This window comes from Odontomachus brunneus, unplaced genomic scaffold, assembly GCF_010583005.1.
Source record: "Odontomachus brunneus isolate Ranch 3 - 2012 unplaced genomic scaffold, Obru_v1 Obru_scaffold_012, whole genome shotgun sequence".
Taxonomy (NCBI): Eukaryota; Metazoa; Arthropoda; class Insecta; order Hymenoptera; family Formicidae; genus Odontomachus; species Odontomachus brunneus.
In genome coordinates, this window is record NW_022639462.1 from 2,744,350 (window position 1) to 2,753,112 (window position 8,763).

Below are 8,763 nucleotides of genomic sequence, written 5' to 3' on the forward strand. Positions count from 1 at the left end.
GAATCTGACCTCAGATTGTCGAAATTCAAAATGGCTCGCAATCGCAAGATCGCAAGGAAATTGACCAATCATAATTGATTATTCTTCGATCGCAAGAAGAACAATCGACTATGATTAGTCAATTTCTTTGCGACCTTGCGATTTGCGACTATATGTAGAATGAGTTTTATGTCGTTATACAAGAATGTGTGCTTTCCGCTTAAATATCTTATATTTTGTCTTTATATATGTATAATTTATGTACTGTCTCTCTTACTATTCGTTTTATAAGCCGATTTTAACTTTTTTTTTACAAAACGGAAAGTAACGATTTTTTATCGTTACTTTTCAAATAACGGTAATGCGTTACTTTTTAGAATCAGTAACGAGTAACGGTAACGAGTTATTTTTTACCGCAAGTAACGGTAACGGTAACGCGTTACTTTTAAAAAGTAACGTTCCCAACCCTGATATATATATACACACATACATATACAGTTATATCAACAGAAACCATACAAAGTTATTCTCGGAGAAAGTATATTTCGGAAACTTGAATGCGCCGTACAAATTCTACCGTTTGCAAGGTCTGGCAATGCGTGACAGTCAAACTCACTGCGTGTGACTCACTCCAAACTAAACGAGATATTTACAAACGAGATATATACAATATTACCATAATTATTAACTAGCATGTAGAAACAATTAGCGAAAAGTATAATATTTCTTACGGTTACAGAGAAATTATGACTAGTAATCCCAAAACAAACAAAACATTAAAAATAGGGACCAGAAAAAATTTACTTGCACATTTGATTTAAAAAAAAATACTTATAAATACAACATGCGATGTTTTGGTTATAAACCATTTCGTACAACCAAATACAATGTTACAGGCAACCTACTCTATAGAGCAGAGTTCGGCACATTTTGCCCATTTCGATTGATTCTCGGGAACTACGTCTTCTGTCTCCCCCTTGCCGCGCGGCGGGCCATGCAAGTGACGGTCGCGGCCAGTCGCGGCCAGTCGCGGCTCCAAGCTTAGAGGCACGACTGTCACTTTTTAGGCCCGCCGCGCGGCAAGGGGGAGATAGAAGGCATAGCTCTCGAGAATCGGCCGAAATGGGCAAAATGTGCCGAGCCCTGCTATAGAGGAGAATATTCTCCTCTATTAAGTGAGATATAAGCTTTATGACAACCGACCCGTGTGACTTTCAGCCCCGGTCTGTCCTAATATAATTAAATCAAATTGACCTCTGAGATCGGAATCCTGAAAATAGCCGTGGCAGTTAACGTGTTAATAATATAAGTTACTTTTTCTGTAATTTCTGTTGCTAAACGTTAAAATTGAAGATTATATATTAGTCATAAAAAATTCTCTACTGTCGTCTGGAAAACATGAAGAAGTCAGGGAATTTCAAAATTGATTTTCTGTAGTAACCCTGAAAAATGTCTTCGGCTGGCGCGCAACTGTGACACTCGTGAATCGCAGCTCCCAGCGTCCCTCCGTTCACAGCTACGAGACACAGCGAGGTTTGATTCACTAACACATGTGCCGAATGTGATGACATCCGTGTGCCGAATCGATGCCAAATCGAAGCGTGTCGTCGTTTTAGCTGCATACGCATATGTAGAGGTGAAATAACGAAGCGACAACACACTCTTAGATTCGGCGTCCATTTGGCACACGGATATATCATGCACATGTATTATTATATCAAGCCTCGTTATGTTTCGTAGCTATGGGCGGAGGGACGCGAGCTGCGATTCGCGTGCCGACCGAAGACATTTTTCTTTCGGTTGCTGTTTCCTAAACAGCTCATTAACTTAGACAAAATAATTAATTTCTCGAAAACTATTGTGAATATCACAAAACGACACAGGACTTTCTTGCTCAATCCGTTCTACGTTCTGCAAAGTGTGATCATGGAGGTCTGGGACATCTTGTATATTTAAAGTAATAAAATAATACATTTATTAATACTGATTGACGTTAATATTGATTATATTGTTTAATTATGCTGTTTGCTTCATCTAATACAATTTTACACAATAGATTTGATTAACAACATGCTATATTTATATTTTCTTACATATTTATATTTTCTTACATAAGGACAAAATGTTTACTTCATATGCAATCAAAATAAATATTTGTAAATAGAAAATATGTATATTTATATATATTTTGCTCATATATCATGTACCATATGTGTACGTATGCGTGTGTGTGTGTGTGTATTATTTTATATTTATTAAAACAATATAGTATAAACAATACAGTGTATGTTAATTTTATAAATATTATTATAAAATGACGAGTTTTTGTTCTGATTAAATTGGTGCTGTAGCAACATAATAATTTTTTCCATAACATATGCATTGATTTTTTGAGATTTTGATGTATACATGTATTTTACAGCTAACATTTTAATGGGGTATTGCGCCATGTATCTCGACAACATTCCCTGTAATATATTTATATATTTATTATAAATATATATATATATATATATTTATTATAAATATTTGCAATAAATAAGTTTGTTACAATCATTTCTCTTTTTTTCATTTTTTCTAATCTAATTTCTCTTACCATTAGTACTTACATTATTTTTATTTTTCATAGTATTTATAATCATAATGTTCCTTAAAAAAATAGTGTATACAAAGATATTTTTGTACTAAGAACAACGTATTACGTAGATGTATCATATATGCAGCCTAGTATATCTTGTTTGTCTTTTTCAGAGAAACAGAAGTCTGGATTTTGGAAATGGTGGCCATTTATCGATATATCTATTTTTGAACCAAACATATTTAAAAAAGTTATGAAATCGTAGAAATGATAGCTGTATGATATGATAATTGTATATGAGATATGAGATGATTACTATATATGTGTCAAGGATTGTAATTTGATGATGTTATTTCTCAAGTGTAAATTGATATCATAATTGAATAATACGATACGATTAATGTTTTCATAAAGTTTTACTATATTCTAAACCCATTAACGTTAAGAAGTTGAGTCATTTCTGTGGTCTTTCTTGGTATTATTAAAATTCGTATATTTTTGTCCATCTTTGATATAAACTCTTATAGACTAGCGAGGCAATGTTCCCGCTGAATATTCAGTCTAAAAATCTAATAACAGCACAGAATGTTTCACAGGTGGATTAAAATACATACGTAAGCCAAAATTGAAAATGTTATGTATTTAGTTTACCCGATTTCAATGCTACAATGTAATGTGTAAAAATCTAAATAAGGTTTCTTCTGTGCATATGTAAGTTAATATTCACTGGCCTCCTTCAGTATCAAACAAAATTGTGAATGCAATTGCTCGTTTGCCGACATTATTGGCATTATATTGGAAGTGTGCATTAATTTTAAGGGATTTTTTGGTAAAAATACGGCTTTATTGTGAAAAAATGGTTACAAATTGATCATTCAAAATATTGTCCATCGTTAGCCACTACTTTTTCCCATCTTTCTGGTAATAAGTGAATTCGAAAGAACGACACATCTTTTGAAACTATCCACGAATCGACCTATTTTTTGGTATCCTCATAAGAATGGAAGCGCTGCTCAGACAGGCCATGAGTCATCGATCGAAATAGGTAGTAATCGGAAAGAGCAATATCTGGAGAATATGGCGAGTGTGGTAGGACATCCCAGTTAAACACTTCTAACATTTCCTTGACCGGTTTCGCAACATGTGGCCGAGCGTTGTCCTGCTGGAAAATCACTTTGTCGTGTCTTTTCGCGTAATCTGGGCGTTTTGGCTTTAATGTTCGGCTCAATTGCATCAATTGTTGTTGGTAGCGTTCCCCAGTGATGGTTTCGTTGGATTGGAGCAGCTCATAATACACTACACCCAGCTGATCCCACCAAATATAGAGCATGAGCTTGGCGCCATGAATTCGCTTCGGCTTTGCCGTCGATGTTGATGGTTTGCCTGGCCTGCACCATGATTTTTTGTGCTTTGGATTATCGTAGCGTATCCATTTTTCATCACCTGTCACGATACGATGCAAAAAACTTTTTCTTCTGTGTCTTTGAAGCAACAATTCACAGGTCATTTTGCGCCTTTCGACGTCCCTCGGCTTCAACTCGTATGGCATCCAATTTCTTGCTTTTGAATCATTCCAATGGCCTTCAAACGTCTGAAAATCGTTGATCGATCAACATTTAATGATTCTGCAAGTTCTTTTTGCGTTTGACTCGGGTCTTGATCGAGTAAAGCTTCCACTTCCTCATCTTCAAACTTTTTCGGCAGACCTGGACGTTCCTTCCGTGTCAAAATCACCTTTTTTATAGGATCGAAACTAGTACTCACCTGTTGAAATCGATGGAGTATAATCATCATAAGCTTCCGACAACATTCGTTGACTTTCAGCAGCACTTTTCTTCAAATGGAAGCAAAAAAGCAAAGCTTCCCGCAAATTGCGGGATTTTGTTAGCACAAAATTCGACATATTCAATGCTCAAAAAAACAATGTTGTTTACACTTCGGCAAAATGACACATACTGAAAGCCACATAATGGTGCTTTGACATGAAGGTAGCAACAATATGGCCCGATGCGATATAGTACTAGTTACACCATCTCTTGAAAATCCTTTAAATTAATGCACATTCAATATTATAATTATGCGTCATTATTGGCTATGACTGAACCAATATTTCAACTGTTTTAACACTTTGTGTGATAAATGTTCTTCCTAAACATATTTCTAGATTGTATACATTTCTAGATTCTACTTACATATGTTCTCTATTCTAAAAAAAAAAAATTATAAAAGATTTTATAGTGCTTATAAATTCTTGACATGCAATTTGTAATTCTTCTTTTTCTCTTATTGTTGAATACTTTATAACTTTTATTATCTTCCTTGACAATTCCACGTTTCTTTTAAAATTTAATATTCACATTGGTCCTGCTTTAAATTAAAAAATATCGATATGTTTTTGTCTTGTAACGCAATTTTTTTTTTCTTTTTTTTGATGTGGAGAAATCCTCATGGATACCGTCGCCTCCTGAGGGAGGGGAGGGTTATTACTCCCTATGGTCGGTTTGTAAAAAAGTGAGGCAAAATTTTAACGTGAATAAGGGCAACCATCTATGTTATGGCAAAATTAGTACGTAAATATATGGAATGCCTTAACAAAAATGGCCGTTATTTTTTGCCTCAGCTGTAACTAAGAAGTTAGCAGTCTAGTAGTATATAGAAGTCTGTGGTTATGTCGAACTCTTATCGGCTAAAACCCCATGGTGGCCGTCCTAGCCCGGTGCAGTGGGAAGAGGTGGGAACTTTGTATTACTTCCGCCTCTCTTCCGTGCTGTATACTCCTCTGGGGGGAGGGGGAGCTATCGCTTCAATCCAAACTCATCTCTTGTTTATACGACGGGGCGCCACTAGAGATGGGCGATACCGATACCGATTATAGCTTATAATCTATTATTTCTGTTCGATGTTCCATCTCTATAGCCGAGCGCGAACTTTGGGCGCAATCGCCCATTCGTCGTCCTCGTCGCGCCGACCGCCGTTGCTCGCTTCGTCATCTCGCTCACGCTCGCTTATCCGTCCGTCTGTCATTGTATCTGCTAGAGATGGGCGATACCGATTATAGCTTATAATCGATTATTTCTGTTCGATGTCCCATCTCTAGCGGTCACATCGTCCCGTCGCTTCCCGCGCGGAGGGACTTGTTGGCGGACACGAGTGTCCACCATCCCTCCGCGGATTTGTGACCCGTGATGAATTGTGGCTTCTTCCCGGGTCTCCACTTTCCCCGTTTCGACTAGAGGAAGGGAGAAGAAATCTCCCGGGATTGGTAAGGCCCTCACCGGGTAACCGAGCTAGAGCGCCAAAGGCGCCTTGATCCATCCTAGCCAAGGGCTTTACTCTTCTTCCCGAGCGCGTTTATCCCTTCCCTTGTTTGGCGGGGGGAGGTCCCCCCCCCCCGCACACATACTAGGACCGTGGAAAGATCCGACTAGGTCGGATGAAATTTACTCCAACCCGCGTCGATCGGGAAGCCTTCGTCATCCTTCTCCGTTGTGGCTTGTAACGCCCATTGTCGCAAATTCAAGTCATGAATAATCCATTTCTCGTCGATAGTTTTCTTTAAAATGTCACAATATATTCTCGGAAATTTTAATTTAATGTTTTTTTTTAATGTTTTTAATGTTTTTTTTTAATGTTTCAAAACAGGTTTTCTCTTTAAGTATCTCTTCTTTATATTGAGTTTCCATCGATATAGTTGACAAAATGAGACAAAGATTTTATTTTTTTAACTGTTGTAAGAGAATAATGACCGCTTTTTATATTTTTCCAAAATTCAACTGTTCTCCTTTTGTAATTACTATTTACAATTTTGTCTTCCAGTATACAAATATTTCCATTATCACCTACATAATCATCATCATTATTCTCTTCGAATACTTATATTTCATTATCTGTTAGGAATTCTACGTCAGATAAATCCTGTTCCCAATATTTTTGAAATTTTAATGTAATGTCGGAATGTATATTAAATGAAGTGTCACCTATTACATTTGTTATATATCCTTTATCATATCGCGAAATTCTATTTTTTTTTATTTTTTACAGGTGTTGGTGGAATATTTGTAACTTTGAATAAAATAATTAACATATTAAGAACATTCGTATGTAATATTATGCTTTATTTTAATAAAAATTCAGATTATCTGACAGAATGATCTTTAATGGTCTTTCACACTACAATCATTATATTCGCTGCTTATATTTCATATTGAAAACACAAGTAATGTTTATATACTAGTCTTCCAGATGACGCAAACTAAATATTATATTTCGTAAACAATATTTATTATCAATATAAAACACGTGATATTAGATTGATAACTGCATGATAATTGGAAGTTATTCTGACAGTGCGCACACAGTTGTTATGTAAAAGAATGATCCATATATTAAAGATGTGCGAATTATTCGAATCGAATAAAATGAAATTCGAATTCCTATGATTCGAATCCGAATAATTCGAAAATTTCAAATCGAAAAGATTCGAATACGGATCGCGCATATTAACATTAATGAAAAACTGTCCAGCCTTACGGGAATTAGCATGACTTGAAAAGTTTGCTATACATTAAGGTTTTCTTCAAAAATATTAAAAGAAGATAATAGCTTCTAGATAAACTCTTACCGACAACTGTCGGGTCGATACTGTCGTTGCGCAGCTTTCAAGGCTTAATAAAAAAAGCGTGGAGTAGTTTTAACTCTAAAACTAAACCGTTTCGGACACATGTTTATATGAACTTTACACCGATAGCGGAGCAGCAGCGTTGTGTACGTTAGGAGAAGGCGCATAGAGGGGACACTTCTCCTCGCACGTTGCGGCGTGCACGGGCACATTTCTACAGCACTGCTACCGAGGCTACCGGTCGTAAGGCTGATCGAGTTCGCTATTCAGTAAGTTCCCATTGTAGTAACTCCGCTCGTCCACCTACGCGAATCTCTGTCCGTTTGTCCGATAGACTATAAGGTTACGTAAGGTTGTGAATAAAGTCTTTTTAAACCAGAACGATCTAGTTTACGAACTTAAGTCTCCTCTATCCCGAGCCCTGGTGCCAGCAAACTAATCCGAAACGGCAAAACAGGTGCACCGTTACGAAATATTATTTATATTAAAATTATTAACATTAGAATTACCAGGTAAAGTGACAGTTTTTAGATTTCTTGCTTAAAAATTATTATGTAGGTTTTGTTGTAGAAATTTATGGCATGTGGTTTATTATCAGTCTGTCGCCTTCACTTCTGCGTGGAAGCCCTTTGATTATATCTCGAGCTATTAAATAACTCGAGCTTTGCTGAGATATTTCTGCAAGTTTCGTACAATGATTTTGCTCGGTTCTTTGGATTTGCTCGCCTCTTACGAATTTAAAAGACAACTCGCTCGTCTCTCTTGCGCATCGAGCACTAGCGCTCACTGTCGGTCTATCCGATCTTAACTTCCGAAAGATGGATTCTTTCCGAGCACGAAGGCACTGGGAGAACAGACATCGGAGACAAGTTCTTTCGTCTTACCAACAGTCTTCGTAATTTGCCTGGACCCCACGACATCCTAAGGGGTCGCATAGTTCGCATGGGCCACAAGCGACGAAGTCCGCGCTTAACACCGATGCGAAGGCGCCTATCCACATCTCGCAAACGACCCGGCCGCTCGAAATAAAACAAGGTTACTAATAATTAATACGAATAATTAAGTTAAGTGAGTTTATTATATGATCAAACAAACTCCTGAGTGAAGTTCGATCATAATTATGCGAATACTTTCGTCTGAGTAGATATATGTGTCCGACTAGATTATATATTAGGTGGTAAACTTAGTTCCTGCGGCTCACAGTTAGATGACGTTAGTTGTAGGTGTAATTTATTTTGACATCTGAAACTGGCTGCATTTTAGAGGTTAGACATTTGTCAATAAAATTCAGTGCGAAGAGATTCATTTAAGCGAGCAGTGCTATTTTTTCTTTTGATTAAATATGGAATACGTGATAAGTTGTTTTTTCGACATGTGCTGCTTCATTACTTTGACTTGAAAAAAACTGCAACTGCAGCTCATAAATTGCTTTTCGAAGCTTATGGCAATTATGCTCCATCGGAAAGAACATGCCAAGTATAGTTTCAGCGATTTAAGAGTGGTGATTTTGATGTCAATGATAAAGAACGCTCAGGCCAACCGAAAAAGTTTGAACACCGATTTGCAGGCATTATTGGACGAGAAAACT